Genomic DNA, 23,287 nt, shown 5'->3' with positions numbered 1-23,287 from the left:
ATAGGTGGGGTGGGATAGAGTTAGGGGGTAGGAAGGGGAGCTGCCCTGGGAAGGTACTTCTGCCATGCCTGAAGAGGGTTGTTACAAAGGGAGCCAGCCTGGCTCCACCCAGTTCTCTTTGCTTCCTGGCTCAGAAATGAGACTGCTTGCTCTGACACCTGCTGTCACCATTGCTAGGCAGCGTGTACCACCCACCACGAGGCCCTCATCAGAAATGTTCTGAGATACAAGTGTCACGTTCTTTAACTTCTCAAAACTGAAAAGCTTCATATACCTCAAGCATTCTGTTGTAGCAACGAAACTTGCTTTGATTAATTTTCTTGTGGCTGTAACCAACGCTTGACAAGGAGTAAGTAACTACTTTAATCTCAGCACTCGGGAGGCAGAGGCAGGCAGATCTCTGTGAGTTCCAGACCACCCTGGTCTACAGAGAGAGTTCCAGGACAGCCAGAACTGTTACACAGAGAAACCCTGTCTTGAAAAAAAACAAGCAAACAAAAACCCAAGTAACTTATTTAGCTATGCTTTGAGGGGACAGTCCACCATGGCAAGGAGAGCACCGTAGGGGCTTTGAGGTAGCTGATCATGTTGTATACAGTCACAAAACAGGGAGAGGTGAATGCTTAACTCACTTTCTCCTTTTTAGTCAATCCAAGACTGAGCCCATGGAATGGTTCTGTCCAAATTTAGTGTCTGTTTTCTCACGTAAGTTAGCTTAAAATAGAAACTCCTCAGTGACATGACTAGAAGATTATAGATCTGTTGAGCTGGCAGTTAATATTAACTATCCCGAAAGTCTTAAGACATACTCTATGGGTACAGATGTCTTGGAGGTGAGTGAGTGGGAATACATAGCAGACACCAGCTCATGCTCAGTATCATTTCCCCGTCTTTCTTGATGACAAAACACTGATCTTCAAAAGTCCACATTCCAGGGACTTTTCAGGAGGCGAGTGAAGCTCCAGTCATTACCATGGTCTTGTCCCCTTGGCAGTGATTGGTTTGGGCATGGGCTTATGACATAATTCTGGCCAATGCCTTCTGATGGAAAATTGGAAAGATGTAGGATTGGGGAAGGATCTTGTTCCATCTTAAAAAAGAAATTTCAAACTGGGGATTTAGGACTCAATTGGTAGAGTACTGCTTAGCATGCGTAAAACCCAGTGGTCATTCTCCAACTTGATGCAGTGGAGCATGCTTGTAATCTCAGCACTGGGAGATGGAGGCTAGAGGATCAGGAGTTCTAGGTCATCCTCCCCTATACATTGATCCTAAGGCCAGTCACAAAACAAAACAAATTAACAAACTTTGTGTTACCATGAACTGTTTCATATAGCCATTGGGACAATGAGAAGGGTACCTAGCTTAGGGAGAATATTTTGAAGATGTCAGAGCAGAAGAATGGAAGGAATGAGACACTGGATATTTTATTCATTCTATAATAATCTGCTATGTTAGCCCGCATCCCCAAAATCTTAATCAATTGGGTATGCTGATGCATGCCTTTATTCCTTGCAGAGACAGATGGATATCTATGATTTGAAGGCCAGCTTGTCTCAAAACAAACAAACAAACAAACAAACAAACAAACAAACAAACAAACAAACAAACTTAACTAACAACTTGATGGGACAGCCACACCACATGGCATTTAAGTCTCCTCGTTCACGTAACTCTTGGCTGCCACTCTGCAGGTCTCCACTGCACTGTGTACATCTGTGTCTTTCCTGTCTTACTTTTCCACTTGAATTTTCCTTCCCCTTCCTTTGTCTTCCCTAGATGCCGCTGCCTCTCTGACGACGACTCAAATGCACTTCCTCTGTGATGCCTTCTCTGACCCTTCTGGCTGCCGTTATCTTCTTGAATACCTCAACATTTGACACTCCCCTTCCTCCTTCTCTCCCCCTCCCTCTTTCTTTATTAAGTGCCTACTGAGTGCAGCTGTTGTGTTGTGCATTAGCGCCATCTCTGCCCATCTGAGATCTCCATGTCAATGCAGACATGCATGCACAAAGAGTAATGACCAGTGTGTTTTGTGTTGTCATGCAGGCACATATAGTACCATGGGGTGCTTATTAAGAGGTACTGGGCCCTGCCTTTCAGGGAAGGTCAGAGAATCGTTGCTAGGTATTATGTTTTGAGCTCTCTCTCTCTCTCTCTCTCTCTCTCTCTCTCTCTCTCTCTCTCTCTCTCTCTCTCTGTGTGTGTGTGTGTGTGTGTGTGTGTGTAAGAGAGAAAGAGAGATGTATGTGGCATATGCACATATGAGTATGTGGCTGCACATGCCTCTGCAATCTGCACATGTGGAGGCCAAAACAGGGCATCAAGTATTGTTTCATTTATTCTTTATTCCTTTGAGGCAGGGTCTCTCACTGAACCTGGAGCTTGTTATCTTTTTTTTTTCTAGCTAGGGGGGCAACCAACAAGCTCCATCAATTCTCCCATCTCTGTCTCCCTTAGTGCTGGGGTTATAGGTGTATGTGTGTGTGTGTGTGTGTGTGTGTGTGTGTGTGTGTGTGTGTGTGTGTGTATAGGACCAAGCCCAGCTTGTTTCATGGGTGCTGGGATCCCAACCCTTATTTTTATGCTTAAGCAGCCCATAAGTGCCCAGCCATCTCTCTAGCCCTTGAGCTAAATCTTTAAGAGTAAAAGGGAGATAGCTAGGAAAGAGCAGAAGGAAGGAAAAGAACATCTAGGTACAGAGATCAATTGAAAGATGTTGATGATAGAAATTGATGGTTTGTCCTAGAAACTGTGAGGGACTTGGGATGGTTGTAGCCTGATGTTTTAAGCAAGCTGCCTTGGGGTTGGAGGGGGGTGGCAGGAGCCACATCCTGAAGCTTCGTGTTTATCTTGAAGACACTGAGAGCTTATGATGTGAGAACTGCAATATCACTTTTGGAAAAAGGCTCTGGGTACCTGCGATTGAATGGGTCAAAGGGTTGAGGGCAAGAACTAAAAGAGACAATGCCAGTGAGGGTTCCCTGGTAGGGTGTGGGTAGGAAGAGAGAGAGGGAAGATGAATGGATAAGATGATGGTTGTCATGTGGACTGATTGGATGGGGGTGTGAGGAGAGAAGGGGAGCAATGACTGAACTTTTTGGCTTGGTGAGATGGCATCATGCCTGTGTCTAGGACCTAAGACTGTAGCTTCTGTGGCTTCCTGGTACCACCAGTGTCTGCATCCCCAGAAGGGCTGTTCCTGGCCCCAGCGGAAGCAAGCCTGTGTCTTTTCTACCTGCACTGGCAGGTCTGAGGGTCCTGTGACAGGAACTGGAATTGTAATATGGATTTCTTAGTTATTCGTTCTGGTTTCCTTGGCTGAGGAGAAAGGCACCTTGCAGACTGCTCATCATCACTGCTTATTCTCTGCTGCTCTTCTGCACATCCAACCACAAAGGAATAAGTGGACTTCAGCACTCACTGTCCAGCCCCTCTGTCTGCCCCATAGTTCCTGTGCCAGGCTTCCATGTAGCTCCTGTAAACTGTCCAGCTATTTCCTAACTCAGTGTTTGCCTCTTAGTCCATCCTTCAATCCACTGACTGTTAGTGGAGGTTCAAGCTTCAGATGGGGACACCTTCCCACCTAATGAGCATTGGACTCCATCCCATGCTTAGAGAGGAAGAAGATCAGGTAAAGAGGAAGTAGTTGGGTCTCACCACCTTCAGACCCAGGACCCTTGGACACATGCTCAGCGGAGTTCCCACCCTGTAGTGCAGCAGATGGGTAGTTTGCCTTTTATGATGACGTCTTTCTCTATTCTTCTTTGGCATCCTGTGTTTTGCTAAAGTTGAAAAGCTTGTGAGTTGTTGCTGAGGACTAGAAGGACTTGTGCCCTGGTGCTCAGGGATTTTCACATAGATATGGAAGGTAAACCTGTGCCTAGTGCTCTTCCCACGTGTGGACTTGTAGCCAGACAATCGCGTGCTACCGCTTAGGGCAGATTGCTTGGGTCCTGGTACCTTGTGTATCATGCTGAAGGTGAGAGAGGCCCCAGAGGCTGCTGTCACTGGAGACAGTAAAAGCAGGTGTTTGTATAAGCGGAGCTGCGTGAGCTAGGCAGTGAAAAAGACAGGTGTTGCTCTTCAGAATTCCTTTCTTCCTAAAGCATCTTAATGGACAGAATGTGAATGTGTGGGATGTTCTCATCTTGGAATGGGTTTCGAGTTGGTTGGGGTAAGCTGAGTTCAGTGAGGATATTTTAAATTTCCCGTGTGAGGAGAGGCGCCATGTGAAGTATTTGCAGATGGCAGCCATTGTCAGCAGAGTGAGTGAGTGAGCAGCAGAAAGGAGGCTTCTTGAGTGGTAGATGGCTGGGCTCACAGGAGTCCCAGCCTGGCTTGTGATTGGCTGTTTGATGACCTGAGGAAAGTCTGAGGCCTCTCAGAGCTTTGGTTTTGTTTCCTTTCAAATGGAGCAAATCAAGCTTCTGGCTGTGGCAGAGGTAGGTGGAGAGTGCATGCCTGCTACCTGGGGACTAGGAGAAAGGGGAATGGTAGCTGCCTTCATGAGAGTTGGGCGATTGTTGCAGGTTGAATCATGCCCTTCCAAAAATGTATTTTTAAAGTCCTAATCCCTAGAGCCTTGGATTGTAAATTATGGAGAAATAAATTCACCAATGGAAATCAGGTTAAAATGAATTCATTGAATGTGTTGGATCCTTCCTTCTTGCCTTCCTTCCTTCTGTCGATCAACTCCATGCAATCTAGTCATCAGAGAGGAGGGAGCCCACAATTGAGAAAATGCCTCCATAAGATCAACCTATAGGGCATATTTTTAATTAATGTTGATGTGGGAGAGCCTAGCCCCATGTAGGGGTGTTGCCCCTTGGTAAGTGGTCCTGGGGTGTATAAGAAGACAAACTGAGCAAGCAAGGGGAGCAAACTGATCAGCAACATTCTTCCATGGCTTCTGCTTCAGTTCCTGCCTCCAGGTTCTTGCCCCAACTTCCCTCAGTGATGGACTGTTACCTGGACGTATCAATGAAATAATAATCTTTCCAAGTTGCTTTTGGTCATGGTGTTTTATCACAGCAATAGAAACCCTACCTAAGACATTGAGTTTGATAGGATGGTATGACTGGGAAGAGGTGGGAGTGGGGGAGAGAAAGCGCATTGGAAGAAGACAACGAAGGAGAGGAAGCCTCTGGCATCAGATGCTGGGGTGGTGTGACTCTCAGATAGGACTTCTGGTAGCTATCAAAAGCTAGGAAAAAACAAGGGAAGAGTCTCTCCTAAAGGCATCAAAGAGATCATGGCTCTGCCCACATCTTGATTTTGGAATTCTGGCCTTACGGAATTATGAAGGAGTGCATTTTTTTTGTTGTTGTTTTAAAACACCCAATTTTTGGTGATTTATTATGGCACACTTAGACAACTAATATGGTGATGACAGTGATGATGATGGTGATGTTGGTGATGTTGATGGTGATGCTGCTTCTGATGATAAGGAGAACCGTAACAATGATAATAACAACCGTGATGGCAGTAATGATGGTGATGATGCAGACAGCCATGGCAATGGTGATGTTAAAAATCATGATGATTGGGCATCTGACCTAAGCATAAGAAAATTATCACCTGTGTCTAACTGCAGCTGGCTTGTGACACTAATCCTGCTGGGATTTCTGTGGACACTATGTGATGGAAGCACTTAGTGAGAACTTTCTTGGTGTTCTAGGAGGTAAGACATCGGCATCCCCTAGTCTGCAGGGTTAAGACATGTGAACTGCTAACAAGGCAAAGTGACTTCTGATGCACTGTGGGACTCATGAAAGAGGACTCCTGAATCTTCTCAGAGATGGTGAACAGCCTTTGACTAGGAGTGAAAGGCGTTTTGTGGCCAAGGGCAAAGACTGCCCAGGTACAGGCGAGTCAGCAGGGCCAGTGTGTGCAGACACTGTGGAAGAAGTTGTTGGTGGGGGATGGGAAGAGGGAGGTGGGCTTGGAAGGCAGAGCCAGCATGGACCTGAACAGCTGGGCAGGGGCAGGCCTGAGGAGACTCAGCTTTATCCTGTACCACAGCTGTGAGCTGTACCTTTAGAGAAGCCTTTTGCTGGGCCTATGGCACACCCTTTGGGCTCTCTGTGCAGGGACACTGGGAGAACACAGGAACTCAGTGGGACGAATACTGAGTTTTATCAATTTTTCTTTTGAATGTATTTTGCAGTATGTATTTGTGTGTCTGTGCACATTGGTGCAGGGTGGGGAGGTCAGAGGTCAATGTCACTGTGTCTTCTATTCTCTCTACCTTTTTGGGGGGTGGGGGGGCAGGGTTACTCACTGAACTCAAAGCTTACTGACTGGTTATACTGGCTGAAGAGCAAACTCCATCGATTCATCTGTCTCTGCCTGCCCAGTACCAGGGTTTCAGACATGTACCACCAAACCCAACTTTTTACACGGGTATTGCGTGTTTGAACTCAGGCCCTAAAGCTTGCTCAGCAGGCATGTTGCTGGCTAAGCCTTCTCCTCAGCCCCCAAACACAGATTTTAAATGATGGGAAAGTAACCATGTGAGTCCTTCTCTGTCATGGAGGCAGTGTGATGTGGAACAAAGAACACAGATACAGCCATCAGATTCCTGGCTGGCAGGCTGACTCTTTCTCTTGCTTTGTGACTGTGGGTAGCTTCATTTCTCTGAGACTCAGTTTCCTCTCTTTCAATCCATGCTCCTGGCATCCACTGAAGAGTATTTTGGAGACAGCTGAAAGAAGACTTGTGTGGCCCCTGGAAGACTCTGGATAAAGTTGCCTGTTCTCTCCCAGTCCTATCCAGACACAAGGCTCTAGACAAGGGCATGTCAGTGTGCAAAATCCAGTTGTTAGAGGCAGAAAGAGTGAAAAGAATTGGAAAGGTCTGCATTCTGTGGTCTGGATGGCTTAAAAATGGCCCTTAGGCAGAGCAGCAAAGCTGCTTCCCCTTGACCTGGCCAGCTGAAATGTCCCCTTCCATGCCCCTCTGCTGTTCTACTCGTCACAGTGGTCCCTTGTCTTCTTCCTTACAGATTCTTAGACCTGGCTTAGTGTGAGGCACTGATGATAGCATTCTTACTGTTTATTATGTGGATGACCAGGTTGCCATTTGCTGATCCCTAAGATAGAATTCGGACCTCATCAAAACATAGGCCATGTTGATGTTTCACTGTCTCTTCACCCTGCTGGCCTGTGGTCTCTTTAGGTTGACACTCTTTCATCTACCCTTGGTGCCCACCACCAGCTAGGTCTTGAGGAAGTAACTGAGTGAATTCACCTAGTCCCTTTCATCACCTGCTGAGCAGGACATGGCATCATTCCCAGACAGTGTCAGTGCTGATCCCAGCACATCCCTGGAAAGATTACATTGTTAAAATCCTCTAGCTACAAGGTGGGCCATGGGCTCTTTGAAAGGAAGAGCAAATACAGAGATGTGTGTGGTCTGAGTCAGCCACCTTGAAGGGCTCTTGGAGAGTGGAGTGCTCTCCAGGGCTTGTTGGTGTGGCAGAGACGTGTCTGTGACTGACAAGAGAGGCAACCCTTGGCTGTTTGATTGGCAGGCTGCAAAAGAGGGCATTAGACTTCCTGGGCTGGAGATCTAGAGAGATCCAAACAGTGTCTGTAGGCATTGCTCTGTTGGGTTGGCTGTGTAGATCAGAGAACACATGGCCATAGGGATAGATGATATACAACCCTTCACATAAATCTCAGATCATACTTATTACTATCATCTGTTGTTTGAAATAGGGTCTTCTGTGTCACACATGATCTCCAACTCCCATCATCCTGCCTCTTCCTGAGTGCTGAGACTACAGGCATGAGCCCCCATACTCAAATACTCTTTATAGTGGATGTACAGGTTGTTTGCTTTTTTTTTTTTCACTTATATCCTTGTCTAAATACTTACTTGTGATGAGTTGTTGGAGGTGGGATTGACGGGCCAAAGAACAGGCACATTTTCATGTGTGATGCATGCTTCTAAGTTGCTTTCAGGGAAGTTGACCAGCTCATGTCTTTAGAGCAGGGTTTTGAGGATATTCACATCTTCAAGTCCTTGTCAGCTCCAGGCACAATCAGGTACACTTTTCTTTGTATAATCAAGAGGCCAAAGGTAAGTTTTTTTATTTGCATTTTGAAATTTAATACATAATTTCTTAGGAAGTAGTATATGTATGTATGTACGGACTTCAATCATGCTTGCGAACTGACCCAAGCCAATTGGAGCAATTTAGTTCTACTGCCTTCTATTGTAGTTTTAGATAGATGTGGCTTCTAGAACTGACTTTGCTGTTCGCTGTGAGCGAAAGCTGTTTGTTCAACCTCTGAGGCCCTCAGTGTCCTCATCTAGAAAGTGGCTGTGAGGAAGTAGAGACATTTTTTTTTATTAAGAGTAGTAGAAATAAGCCATTTTGAAGAAACTAGGCTCGAACCTTTCTACTAAATGTTCAAAGTCCCCAAATCAAAGGTAATGGCTTATTTAAACCCAGGACCCCTGCCTCTAGCTCTCTCATCCCCTCTGGCTCTAGGCACCTTTGTGTGACTTGACATCATGACAGTCAGTTTCCAGGGCTTCTTTAGGGACCTCTTAGGTCCTTCCTAAGAGGCTGACTCATGGAAGAGAGCTTTGAGAACATAGAGAAGGAGGAAAGCAGAGGCTTTGGGGGAATGATTGTGTTTCTGAGGACTGTGGAGTGAGTCTGGACAGAGTTTGGGAGAAGCAGCAGAGAAGCCCAGATCAGGGAGGGGACAGGAAAACACCCTGTGGGAATCACACAGGCCAGAGAGCAGCAGTTGAGAAAGGCTGGCAAATGGAATCCTCAGACAGGCCTTCCGTGGAACGCGCTGGCTCAAATCATTCAGCTTTTTTCTATGACACAGCCACACGTCCCTGAACTGCCACAGGTGTCTATCGATGACTCTGCCTCACCTTCCTCCTCGGCTTCATCTTCCTTCTTTCCTGCTTTCCTCCTTCCCTTTCTCCACCCCACAGCTGGTACATCATCCCTTGGTGTTCTCCCTCTCTGCTCTCAGGCTGGTCCCCCTCTCTGCCCTTTCATATTGGTCTACTTGAGATGAGGGGAAGAATGTCTCTTCTCCTGAGCTAAAATACCCACGTTATGGGAGCTGTTTCTGAGCAGACTGGTTCCTGGAGAGTGGACCTCACCCTGTCTGTTCCTCAGTGTACCTTCCTTGGCCAAGCTTTTCTTCAGATGATTGACACACCATCATAGGATGTTTTTGTTCAAGATGCTTCTGTCTCCCTTAGTATCCTGTGGCCTTGTCAGAGCAAATCCTAGTGCAGTGTTATTTGAATCTACAGGTTCTGACATTAGTACGCATTCAGATATAGTATTTGGGGGGCTATTCATGAGACCTTTCATAATTCAGTTCAGTCAACTATCATGGTACCATGGTAATAAAGCAACAGTATCTGCAGCAACAAAAAGTCCCCACAGTGTTTATAAAAATGTGAGGTTATTTTTTTTTTTTCTTCAAAATGGGTATTTCCAATTCCTTTAGTGGTCATACTCAAACATAGGCCTCTTCTGCTTTTGTGGCCTTAACACTTCTCATATTGTTCATTCCTTGGCAGAGGAGGAAGAGCTGAAGGAGACACACCTACTTCTTAAAAGCCTGTTAATGACTTACACCATTTCCACCCTCCTCCTTGAACTCTGACCCATTATCACCCTCAGTTTCAAAGGAGTCTGGGAAATGTAGTCTGGAAACTTGAGTTGGCTGTAAAATCCGGTAGGTAAGGCCTGGTTGAAAGAGTGGGAATGTTTGGTGTGAAGAAGCAGAACTCCTTGGAAGTGATGCTTGTGATCAAGGTCATAGCTGTCCAACTCCTGGTCTAGAGGAGCTGAAATCCTGCCTGATCCAAGACACTGTGATGCTACTTGGTGATGAAGATACTCTGTAAGCAGTTGCTGGTGGGAAAGAAGGAGGGAGGCCATGGATGAAGTCAACCTCAACACTGCTGTGCCAGTGACTAGGCCCTGTATTTATGATCTGTGACAATGACAATAACAACGTACATGCTCCAGACACTGATCTGTTCCATCCTTACTTATAATTACTCCTATTTCATAGGCGGGTGAACTGTAAATCCCTGAGCAGCAATTTTCCCAAGGTCACAGTTGAGGGACAGAGTTCAAGCTTAGGTTCCAGCAAGCTGGTGACACAGCTGCCATTCCTGTTGGTGTAAACCCAACACCAGATCTACCAGATGGATGATACTGCCACTGAGAGTCATAATTTATGTTACAAGGAATGAATGAAGTCACCTTCGGAACTCCACCTAATATTCTCATAGGAGCTGTGGTAATACTCTGGAACAAACCCAATGAAGCAGGTATTATCAGCCCTGTTTACTGAGCTGATGAAGAAGTGAAGACTCAGAGAAGTGTTCTCTGAGGTCACACAGTAGGGAGGCCATTGAGGGTCCTGTCCACTCAGAAGCTTTTGGCTGCAAAGAGCAAGACTGGCTTAAAGGAGACAGGAGGGAAATGTACCAGTTCACAACTGTAGTTGCATAGGCCAAGCAATAGACTGTTTTGTTCCAGGAGGAAACACGCAACTCCCTTGAATTAGGATGGCTTCGTCAAGGGTTGGCATGACACACACACACATACATACAATTGATGTAGAATTGATGTAAAACTACCCATTAGTCTTATGGAAGCATACGGTTCAATGACATTGAGTCCATTCATAATGAGTGACTATCATTTCTGTACAGCGCCAAGATGTTTTCATCACCCTAAAGGAAGCCATGTACTAAGTCAACACACTTCATGGTCCCCTCTCCTTCTTGCAAACTCTGGCAACCACCAGTCGGCTTCCCATCTCTATGTATGTACCTTGGTTGGATGTTTCATGTGTATGGAATTGTCCATGTAAGATTTCATGTATGGCTTTCATTTAGCATCTTTCAGTATTAACATTCAAAAGATCTACCCAATGGTACAGTATATGCCCAAAATCCTTTTGTTTGAATGTTTGTGTTGGTTTATTTCTTTGAGACAGGTTCCTGCTAGGTAACCTTTGGGTGCCTCGAATCACCATGTGCCCTCCATGCCTTTTTATAGTTCAATAATTCCATTGTGTGGGTAGATTGCAATGTTTATTCATTTACCAGGTGATGGACATCTACGCTAGTGCTACTTTTTGACTGTCATGGCAAGGGCTGCTGTGAACATTCATTTACAAGTGTTGGTTTGAGTGTGTGTTTTCAATTCCTAGGGGGCATATGCCTGGGGTGGGATGGCTCAGCCATCCTGTAACTGTTTTTAACTCGGGAGGAGCTGTCAGACCTTTGTAAAGTGGCTGAGCGATTTGACACTCCCATCTGCCAGCAGACCTTTGCCAAGACTCGCTATGTGCCCGTTTTCTTGTCTGCGGGATGTGAGATGGCATGTCACTGTGGTGTGGCTTGCAGGTCCCTAATGACTTGCGCCTTTGCGCTGTTTCTCCTGTGCTTGCTGGCCATGTCAAGGAGCTTTAGGAAGGTGTGGTCAGGTAGGGGGCAGTGCAACCTCCAGAGTAGCAGCCTCAGGGTTCCTGTGGATGTGTGGTTTTGAGGGGGCAGAGAGTGAATGGCTGGCAGAATCTCGAAAAGGTGAAGGCTCAATGTTGTGGCCCTGGGCAGAGCTGAGACTTGGGCTAAGCATGAAAGATGATCTTCAGGACGCCCCCCCCCCCATCTACTGTTGGGGTTCCTTGTTGGCTATAGCCTTTTGCTACTAGGGGTAGGGAGCCCCTCTGTAGTTCTGAGGTCAGCTAAGGGCTGCTGTGGTGTGTTGGCCTCTTCCCTGAAGTTGGTTGTGAAATTGGCTACAGCCGGGTAGGATAATGCTTGTTTTATCATTGCCACCTGAGAGACACACAGAGCACATCCTTTCTAAAACAACTTCTATACCACTGAGAGAGAATTCTTTTTCTCTTGCGCTCTCTCCCCTCGCTCCTCTCTCCTACTTTCTTTTGGGTAAATTTTCTTTTCCCTGTCTAAGCCGGTACCATGCACTGTCTGGATACACATGGAATAGATAACTCAATGCTGCTGCAGCAGGGTTGCAGAGAAAGTTCCAGACTGGATGTGCATTCAGATGCTAGCTTTTACTAGATCTGCCTCATGAGAGAGGCTTCCTCTCCCTGGGGCTGTGGTGCTGTGTTTGGGTATTGCCCACAGGCCAGTACACAGGCCAGTAGCCCACTTGAGGCAAGCTTGCCAGAAAACTATTCTCTGTCTTCTGAAGAGCGGGCGCGCGCACGCGCGCGCACGTACACGCACACACATCCAGAGAGAGAGAGAGAGAGAGAGAGAGAGAGAGAGATTTTTTTTCCCCTGACCACATCCCAAGAGCTCTGGAATGGAGCCATGGCTGAAGCTCCATTCTTTCCTGCTTCCTATGGGTCAGCTTTGTCAGTCTGTAAATTCCACATCTTTTTTCCAATAAGGTAATGCTTGCTGATTCTATCTTCCAAGAGATGTCTAGGTAAGCCGCCGGGCTTCCAGGTCTGCTTCTTGCCAGGCCACTCCTTTTCACAGCAGTCCCAGCATGGAGGTGGGAGGGGCGAGGAAGGGCAGTTCTTCCAGCCTGTATCTCCTGCCAGATTGAGCCAGGGAAACGGCTCTGCAGAGGAAGCAGGCTGACGCTGGAATGTCCTGATCCAGCACATGAAGTCCTCAGTCAGGGCCCCTCGGGGAATCTGGAAACTACCCAGCTGCTTTTCTGCGGCTGGCCATGGGGAAGGGCCCTGCCACAGCTGTGTACCTTTCTTTGCACTTCATGTTAGGGTATATATGCATCTGTCCATGCTTGTCCTGCGATTGGTGGCCTTTGGTTTTGGTATGATCTCTCTCTCTCTCTCTCTCTCTCTCTCTCTCTCTCTCTCTCTCTCTCTCTCTCTCTCTCTCTATCCTTCTCCCCTCTCTCTCCCATTCTCATGAATGCTGAGCCAAGTATTTTACTAACTGGGCTACATTTCCAGTCCAGTTTCTTCCATTTTGCCAGGTAGTGATGCACTTGAGTCATAGTCATTCAAGATTTTTGTGAGATTGGGGTACCTGTCAAGCCAGGCTGCTAAGATGCTAACATGCCAGCTATGTCTCTGAAGTGCTTTCTGTTACAGGAATCCTTATAGTGCTTGTGAGGTGTAGATGGCATGACTGATCCTTGCTTCTCTGCTGGCACCTGAGATCCTAAGGAGCTAGTAGCCCTTCCTTAGCTGGTAGCCAAGACCATATATGTTGACCCTCAGGGGGCTAATACTTCTTCCTTGATTAGATCCTTTTTGTTCTTTGTCATTGGTGATAAGATCTTAGGGAAAGTGAGGAGACTAGGTTAATATCTAGGAGCACTTTGGTTTGCAGCAGGTTCTAGAAGATGGGGCCCTGTCATGGCATTCCACACTACACACAACTGCCAAGCAAGAGGCTTACAGGGACCAATGTCCTGATAACGTGTTACTAATCCTTTGGCAACGAGGAGTTGGACTCTGCTGGGGAAGTCTTGGCATGAAGTATTTGTTTGGTTTATTAATTCATGAATTCACCAAACATCTACTGGGCCAGGTACGATCCTGGCTGCAGGGTCTTCTTGTTCTCTGAAGGTTTCTCTGGAAAGGAAGGAGGGGAGGAATAATGAGTGTCTTTACTCATAAATGTCTTGCTCACCCAAGAGCTTTTCCAAAAGCCTTCCATTCAATGGAATACCCTGAAGTCCACAGCTTGTCCTCCTGTGTAGGTGACCCCGAATGGCTCAGGGAATAGTTGAGTCAGCACATCCGGCTCTGTATCCTGTCACTGTGTTACCCACCCCATTACACTTGGAGACAAACAGTTGTTGAGATGGGAAGTATTAAAAACCTCATTAAAAGCAAAGAAGCTAAGATAATGCCATTATTGAAACTGAGAAAACCCTCTTCTGTTGACAGGCAGCAACATTTCTGAGAAACAGATTTTTCAGAGAGGTGTTTAAAGATTGAGCTGCCTGGTCCTGGTGCTCCTGGCTCACATAGCTTCCCTAAGTATGGCAAGAAGATAATTTGTCCCTGGGTTTCCTGTCTAGCTGGAGAAAGTAGCATACAAGGCTACTTGCATGTGCAGGTTCATAGATAAATAGATAGATAGATAGATAGATAGATAGATAGATAGATAGATAGATAGATAGATGATAGAGATATATACATATAGATCTACAGATAGATAGATGATAGAGATAAATACATATAGATATATATCTACAGATAGAAAGATAGATAGATGATAGAGATATATACATATAGATATATATCTACAGATAGATAGAAAGATAGATAGTGATTGCTTGAAATATAAAAGGTATTCCAACCTTCCCATTTTGACAGTTCATGCAGACGTATTTCTGCCCCACCCCATTTTAATTGATTCAGAGAATGTATTCTGGTCATAATAGGTGCTTTTGACTACCTGCTATGCAGCAGGCATTCTTAGGGCTATGAAAATGGACAGTAGTCCTAGCTGCAGCACTAGAACATTCTGATGTACTATCAAGAAACTTTAAAACAGCATGTGAAGTAGTTCACCTGTCTTGGCTTACCCCTGGAAGACCAAGTTTGTACTGGTTTGTGACTAGAGAGCCCCCCCCCCAAAAAAAAAACCGTCAAGAGAAGCATCAGTTACCCATGTTTTGCTAGAAGGTCTAATTCACAGAACTCCCCTAAAGTTACTTGTGGTGATATTATGTCCCCCAATATATTGTGCACCCTAATAAACTTATCTGGGGATCATAGAATAAAATAGCCACTATTTTAAACATAGAGCTAGGCAGTGGTAGCACATGCCTTTAATCCCCAGCATTCCAGAGGCAGAGATCCATTTGGATCTCTGTGAGTTCAAGACCACACTGGAAATAGCCAGGCATGGTGACACACACCTTTAATCCCAGCATTTGAGGTCTCATGTTTTGTTTGGGAAAGACACACACCTTTAATCCCAGGAAGTGATGGCAGGAAGCAGAAAGGTATATAAGGTGTGAAGACCAGAAACTAGAGGCTTTTTAATCTTTTAGGCTTTTGAGCAGCAGTTCAGCTGAGATCCATTTGGATGAGGACACAGAGGCTTCCAGTTTGAGGAAACAAGATCAGTTGAGGAATTGGCTAGGTGAGGCTGGATGTGGCTTTATTTATTGATTATTTTTTGAGACAAGGTTTCCTGTATACAGGCTACCCTCAAACTGGCTACATAGCCATGACTTTCTACTTCTGATCCTCATTCTTCTCCTTCCCAAGTGCTGGGTGTGGAGGTACCATGCCTGGCTTGAGGCTACTTTTATTATGCAAGCAAGCTTTAAAAATTAGAATACCTGGGTTCAGAAAGGCGAGAAGCTTAAGCTGAGGCTGGCAAGGGAAGAGGCAGGACTCTGGTCCATCAGTTCCCAGAGTGCAAAGCCTCGTCCTTCCATGTCACTTAACTTTCAGGTCGACAGCCTCCTATAATGCAAACCTTCGCATTTGCATCTGGTCACAGCTGTAGATGGAAATAGACTTAGTGCCTTGAAATAACGTACAGATACTGCCTTACACTTCTGGATGTAGTAACACTGCCAGATAGAGCAACACACATTGCCGCAATGAGCAGTTTCCGTAGTCTGTGGCCTTGCACTTAACATGTTAGAATTTCCGCTTCCTTTCCGTCTGTCTGATAGCCTCCTGTTCCACCTCAAAACATGATGCTGCCATCCGCTAGCTCCATGAAGCCACTCCATCCAGTCATTTGCATCATTTTTCTGCTTTATAGCAACTTCTCCTTTTGTAGGTGCCCACGGCTATTCACCCATGTGATTTGCACCAGAAGACAGTGCCCTGCTTGGCTCAGTACCTTGTTAATATCCGCCACCTATTGTAGGAATGAATGGATCTGGCAAAAGAAAAGATAATCAGATGTCTAGTCCATGTTTTTCCAGTGTGACGGGTACTCATTTGCATGTCATATGTGAACAGTCGGGATGAGGGATTGGGATTCTTTTCTCATTCGCCCCGCAGATATGCAAGGATGCCAAGCCTAGGATGTATGAGCTACAGCTAGACTAGAGGCTGTGTGGGTGAGTCTTCATGGGGGACCAGGTGTGCTCAGAAGGATTCATTGGGAGATCTGAAGGAGGGATTTGGCTCCTTGTTTCTCACATTGACAGTCCTGTGAGGTCTGTGCTCGGCTTTCAGTAGATGGTATTTGAATGTTACTTAGACGTACGTTGTTTCTTTTGATTCTGGGATTTCTTTGATTCCAAGATGCATTATTGATGTCCTAATAGTGCTGGCAGAGAAAGCAGGAGTTGAAACGCATTGACAGGAATACACTTTCTGTGTCAGACATGCTAACCTGTGAAAATATGGCCACCGCAGAGGGAGGAAATGAGATGACTGAGAAGAACATAGCTAAGCTGTGTGGCTGTGTGGCTGTGTGGCTGTGTGGTTGGGTGGCTATGTGCCTGGGTGGCTGTGTGGCTGTGTGCCTGGGTGGCTGTGTGCCTGGGTGGCTGGGTTGCTGGTTGGCTGAGTGGCTGGGTAGCTGGGTGACTATGTGACTAGGTGGCCAGGTGGCCGGGTGGTTGTGTGGCTGTGTGACAGTGTCACTGGGTGGCTGGGTGGCTGGGTGGCTATGTGACTAGGTGGCCGGGTGGCCGTGTGACTGTGTGACTGGGTGGCTGTGTGGCTGTGTAGCTATGTGACCGCGTGGCCGGGTGGCTGGGTGGCTGGGTGGCTGTGTGAGACTGTGTGGCTGTGTGGCTGTGTGACTGGGTGGCTGGGTGGCTATGAGGCTGTGTGGCCGGGTGGCTGTGTGGCTGGGTGGCAGGGTGGTGGCTACTGATGGGATGAGGCATGAACATGAGTGAGGCTGGTCTGGCTAGCTTCTTGAAAGTCCTTTTTCACTTCTAACATCCCAAGTGGGGGATGCGTACAAGAGTCATCTCTCCCGAGGCCTAGCCTGCTCTGAAAGGCCCGTGAGATCTAAGGGAAAGAAAGGATTTAGACATATGTAGGTATTCTAGTTTTAATTTCTGTTGTCGTGATAAAAACACTCTGACAAAAGTCAGCTTAGGGGAGTAAAGGGTTCATTTCACCTTACAATTTTTAGATGGCCATTCTTTGTTGAGAGAAGTTGAGGCAAGAACTTGAAGGTCTACTTGCTCTTCCGCACAGCCCTACCTCTGATTAAGCTCTGATTAGGCAACTCACTTCACAGAGAAGGAAGTGCAACAGGAACCATGGAGCCAGCTCCATGGTTGACTTATACTCAGCTAGCTTTCTTATGTAGTTTTAAGACCACTTGCCCAGGGAATGGTTCTGCCCACAGTGGGCTGGGCCCTCCTACACCCATTAACAATCATGATAATCCCTCACGGACATTACCCACAAGCCAGTCTGACCTGGGAGGCTCCCCAATGGGGACTCTCCTCTTGGATGATTCTGGGCTGTGTCAGGTTGTCAGCTAACCAGGACACCAAGTTTCATTTGTTAGTCATAAAAACTCTCGCAAGATGCTCATCCTGTCTTAGCCCATTCCTTTCCCCTGTGAGATGGAGCAACAACGCCTGCTCTCAGGTTGTTATGAAATCAAAGAAGTTCATTTTTGTTGTGTGATACACATACTTGCCACGCAACACATGCTGGCTTTGTTATTTTTTTTTAAAAAAAGAGCAATTGTTATTTAGGTTGTGTGGGTTATTGTTGTCTCCTGAAGATGGAGCAAGAAAGATGCTTCTCGGTGCCCTGGGCTTGGTGAGGACTCTTGATGGCAGGTGGCAGAGGAGCTGACACTAGACTTGAATGCTTCAAGGAAGCACTCAGCCACAAGGCTTCCAGACAAACTAAAAATTCCCATGCCCATTCTTCCCACACTGTTTTCCCCGTCCCTGGACTGAGCGGAGCCTGGGACACTGAGGTGTTATTCCTGGAAGGTGACTTGCAGGCCTTGGAAGTAGCATCCTCTCTGTCTGTCACTGGAACAGGGGTCACTGGACACACCCAACAGGATGAGCAGGCATATGAAATATGTCCATGTTGCTGATCTTGATGACAAGCTGCGAAGTCAGGACTCTGGGCTGCAGGTGTCCTTTCTATTTTGGGGTTGTCACCATAGTGACAGTTATTTGTTCCATCACCTATTGGCTATGGGTCATTTGCTCTGTTTAGATAGCAGCTCTCCCTTAGTGTCAGCATCTCTAAGCCTACCTTGGCAGGACCCCATGCATTCCATGTTATAGTGCTGAGTTTCAAGTACAGTAACTACCTAGCACTCAGAAGGTCGTACTATGGCTTGGAGCTTTGACTGTTGGAACCCTCAGCTCATAATGTTACAGCTCCTTGGGAGAGCGAGGCACTAATTTTTGGTGGCTTTCTGGATTTCTTCTGTACTTTCCACTCTTCACAGTCCCTGCCCCCACCTTCTGGAACTATTCAGCTGCTACTACGGGTATGCTTGGGGCTGGTAACCCTGGGAGCTGTCTGTTCTTCATGCTATCAGCTTAGCCTGCCCTTCATGTGGAAAAGACCACAAGTAGGCAATAAAACCATCAAGGAGGCCTTATTAGATTTTGGACTGCAACAGGAGTAGAGGCAACGTAGGGAAGTGAACAGAAGGATACTCCATTGGACTGATCTCAGGATCGCTGCTTTCTTGTAAACAATTGTACATAAGCCCTAGATGTCCTGGGCGGGGGCACCTCCCTGCCAGATTGAAGACTGTCGTGAGGATGGTGGATGGCTGTGGTGGGGCCGCAGTGAGTCATTGGAAGCTGTCATTACAAAGCCAAGTGTCCTTCAGTAGTTGAATGGTATCTAGAGTTTCTGTGACAGGCAGCATCTCCCAGAGCGAAGCCAGGTTGGAACAGCCGCCATGACAGTTGTGATAGTTCCTGTGACTGGAACAGAGTCTCCCTGGGGCATCTGGGGCTGGCTGGTTCAAGGTCTTATCTGGGTATCTGTCACTGTCTCGGTGTCCCTGAACAGTCACAAGGCATTTAAAGCTCCCTCAGCTGTCTCAATGAAAGCTCCAGGAACTATCGAGGGAGTGTCTGTTTGGACAGCTTTTGTGGTTCCTGGGAAAACAGTGAGGCTGAAGTTTAGCTGCCCCCGACAGGCCTACAGGAGTGGCATCAATGTCAGTCACAGCCTTGCAGAACACGGGGAGAGTGGGGAAAACACTAGTGCTACTGATCTAACCGATGCTCTTGCTCAGCCCGGAGCAGTTTAACCCGTTCTGCCCTAAGTAGATGACACTGCAGCCAGCAATAAAGGAAGATTGACAGCTATCAATCAAGCCAGGGAACTCCCTGCAACTGACAGCTTCAGTCATAAATAATAATAATAATAATAATAATAATAATAATAATAATAATAATAATAATAATTAAAAAAGAAGAAAAAGAAAAGAAAATAAACAACCCTTAAGGAGTACCTACATAAAAGATTAAACACAAAATTAACATTCTTCTTTCACAGACCTAATCTAACCATGCCTAAACCTCTCAGCCAAGCACCTCAGTGAAGGATGGGGCCTCCGTCTCCTCAGCCACACACCTGCCCTACACAGGCAATTCTCACACTTTATGATCCTTTTCCCTCCTAACAACACTGCATCATAACTGTCATCATACCTCTCGAGGTGTGTGCTTCTTGAGGCCAAAGGCAGAGGAAATGTGCGACTATAAATATGAAAGATGAAGGCATGAAGCAGAGAAAGAGAAGCTGCGGTCCCCAGTAGAGGGACGCTCACCGTGCTGTGCCTCGTTCTTCTAGGGGTCTCTCCGTGTTGAGGGCGCTGTGTGTTTCTTCCCTCGTGTCTACTCATCCTGGTCTGAGGGTTTTATCTTGGAGCTACTCCCTGGCTACCCCTAAGCTTGCCTCTTGCGGGTAGACAGAAGAGAGAGGCAGGTGCTGCTTGCAGCAGGGTGCACTGTCCTTTAATGAGGCTGAGAGGTCTCACGATCTGCCATCTGCAAGCTGGTAAGCCAAGAAGGTCAGTGATGGGGTTCAGTTTGAGTCTGGAAGCCTGAGGACCAGGAGACCTAAGGTGTTGGTCCTAACCTGAATCAGGAGGCCTAAGAACAAGGGATCCCGGTCTTCAAAGACAGAAGAAGAAGGAGTTCAGTTCTAGTGGAGAGCAAATTCACTCCTGCTTTTTGCTTCGTTCAGGCCCTTGAACAGACTGGATGAGGCCCACTCACCCCAGAAACACCCTCAGCAGACACATCCACATCCAATGTTTTTACAGCTGCCTGGGCAGCTCTTAGTCAATCCAAGCTGACACATGAGATTGACCATCACACTGCTCATTGAGGAGTTGTTTCCATTATTATTGATGCCACAAGAGTTCAGAAATGGGTAAACTATGGGGCTAGGAAATTCTGGGAATGCTTTCTAGAAGGGGTGGAGCTTCACCCTGAAGAAACGAGTTGAGCAGCTGGGAGATGGAAAGGAATAATAGCACAACAGTATGTTCGGTGTATTTTCTCTAGGCCCCTGGTTTTGTCTAAGTACAGCTCCCACTGAACAGGAAAAATCATGTTGGTAAATAGGAAAAGTGTCTGACATGGTTTTATGAGAGGAAGCAATTGTCTGAGCTGTAGCCAGCTGCAGATGACTCCAGAGCTCATAACATCCTTTCTGAAAGGATGTGAATTCAATGTCTGTGAGGTGCCCATGAAATAAAACTCAGCTCGTCTGTGAGGTTTGGCACTGGAGAGAGTATATTTGTAATTACTATAAATACTATAACCATTAATTACTTAGGTTGTGTCTATGACAGAATACTTGGTATAAACAACTCAAGGACTGGAGGATTTATTTTGGTTCATGTTTTCAGAGGGCTCGGCTCCTGGTCGCTTGATCCTCTGTACTCAAGCAGAGCATTGTGGCAGAGAAGTTTCTGCACCTCATGATGGACAGGAAACAGAGAGGAAGAAAGGAAGTCCTGGGATTAAGTATGAGCTTCAAAACCATGTCTGCAGCAACCTGCTTTCTCCAATTAGGCCCCATCTTCTAAAGGTTCTACCACCCTCCGCAACATTGTCCACAGCCTAGGTTCAAATGTTCAACGCATGAACCCGTGTGTGTGTGTGTGTGTGTGTGTGTGTGTGTGTGTGTGTGTGTGTGTGTGTGTGTTTACAGTGAATATATGTCAATCAAAAATACTACCATCCCAATTTTGGGGCTGGAGAGATAGCTCAGTGGTTAAGAATGCTTAGTGCTCTTCCAGAGGACCCAAGTTCAGTTCCCACCACCTACATCAAGCAGCTTGCAACTGCTTGTAACTCTAGTTCCAAGGGATCCGATGCCCTCTTCTGACCTCTGTGGGCACCAGCATGCATGTGGTGCACATAAATTCATGCAGGTGCATATACACATACACATTAGAAGATCTTTTAAAAAACCTACCAATTTGTTAAATAGTGTGATTTTTTTTAAACTTATTTGTGGTTCTCAGTCTCTAAGAAAATCATTTCAATTGAAATGTATTATTTATCTCACCTTTATAAAAGCTAGTGTATGTGTTGGGGGGAACAGCCTTAAAATTAAAGCAGTTTTTATCTTCAAGTGTTATGATAATAAATGGTCTTTGTTTTATGCCTTAGTAGTTTTCCTGATCCCTCTGGAAACAAATATCCTCTGAAACAAAATCAGTCTCAGAGGATAAAGTAGTCTTAATGTGTGTGCTTAGCTTAGAGCACTGTGGAAGACATCTTAGCCTTGTACTGATGCTGACCTCATCTTAGGATGTCATCATCAAGGCAGCAGAGTGTCACACCCCTCACACAGCTGAGGTCATCATCAAGGCAGCAGAGTGTCACCCCCCACAGCCGAGGTCATCATCAAGGCAGCAGAGTGTCATACCTCACACAGCTCTTTCACACACAGCTCTCTGAAGATTCATAGTGTGTACTGATGTAGGCTAGGCTAGAATTATGGCCTCATTTCACAGAGAAGGACCTGAGAGCCTGTGAGGCTAACTGATGAACATGGGGTTCTGAGAACCCATCAAAGGTTAAGGCTGAGGTAGGTGAGTGGACCATGACTCGTGTAGCAACATGTGGAAGACATTTTTATGCACAAGATGTATGGCTGCAGTTTGTTTATTTATTTTATTATTATTATTATCATTTTTTTTGAAACAGGGTCTCATGTATCTCAGACTAGCCTCAACTTCCTTAAGCAGCCCAGGATGACCTTGAACTTTCTGATCCTCCTGCCTCTGCCTCTATCCTCATAGTACTGGGATAATAGGTGTGCATGATTTATGTGGCACTAAAGATCAAACCCAGTGTTCTGTGCATGTGAGGCAAGCACTCTACCAATCGAACTACATTCTCAGTCCAAGCTTTTGAGCCTGGATCCAGAATCTGGTTCTTCCATGTGCTGTCTCAAGAACAGTATTTTTTGTTTCTTGGTCTAGATTTTCTCTTCTATAAAGAGGACTTTTGTCCTCAGGGCTTTTGTGGGGGTCAAGTTGTCCCCAGGCAGGTGGAAACTCGGCAAGAACAGCTGTGTCAATTGCCATCCTAGTGGTGCTGTCCGTATGCAGGGTTTCATTTTTTCCCCCAACTCGTGTTCATGCTCTGAACTGGTGTTCATAAATTCATATTCCCATGTCTAGTTAGTCTTAAAAATGCATACATTTCTTCATTTATTTTTGTATATGTGCACTTAACGTGCCATTTTTACATGCATGTGGAAATCAGAGGACAACTTGTGAGAAGTGGTTTTTCTCTTCCCATGTGGGTCCCCAGAATTCAGATTGTCAGACTTGGTGGCAAACTGAGGCCAACAAGATGGGCGAGCATTGCATTAGTGATTTACATTCTTCTCATGGAGCGGGGCTTCTTAAACTTTGTCCATCCCTGACCCTCTTTCACTTGAACAATTTTAAAGCAACCTCTGTTATAGAAGCTTATAAAGCGTGTATACAAATGAAACCTTTTATTAAAGAGGAAGTCAATGATGTACACTAATGAGATGGATATACTTGTTTATTTTTACACAAATTAAGTCCTGACTGAATACTTGAGATTGAAAGACACAGAGCATCTTCAGTGTTTTTCAGAGCTGATCCATATTTCAGTTTTATAATCATTAGCTCAAAGAATGGTGCTTCTCACAGATACATAGTACAAAATACAAGTGTGTTTAAGGCTGTTTCAGAAATCGTTGGACATTTTGTCCTGATCCTAAGTCAAAAGTTCACGTAACCTGTTCTATGAAACCCAAGTCAGCAATTTGAGCACGTTTTTCCAAAATCAAACATTCTGATTACAGGACAGTTTCAAAGACAG

The 23,287-nt window shown here is 45.9% G+C and overlaps 1 protein-coding gene across 8 annotated transcripts in view; it reads left to right on the top strand.

Moving 5' to 3' along the window:
• The window catches only part of Asap1 (ArfGAP with SH3 domain, ankyrin repeat and PH domain 1), a 317,439-nt gene that overhangs the window by 10,189 nt on the left and 283,963 nt on the right, over positions 1–23,287 (top strand). The window lies entirely within an intron of this gene.

This window comes from Peromyscus maniculatus, chromosome 20 (assembly GCF_049852395.1).
Source record: "Peromyscus maniculatus bairdii isolate BWxNUB_F1_BW_parent chromosome 20, HU_Pman_BW_mat_3.1, whole genome shotgun sequence".
Lineage (NCBI taxonomy): Eukaryota > Metazoa > Chordata > Mammalia > Rodentia > Cricetidae > Peromyscus > Peromyscus maniculatus.
Note: the sequence above shows the minus strand (reverse complement) of the source record. Positions and strands in the feature narration are given on the sequence as shown.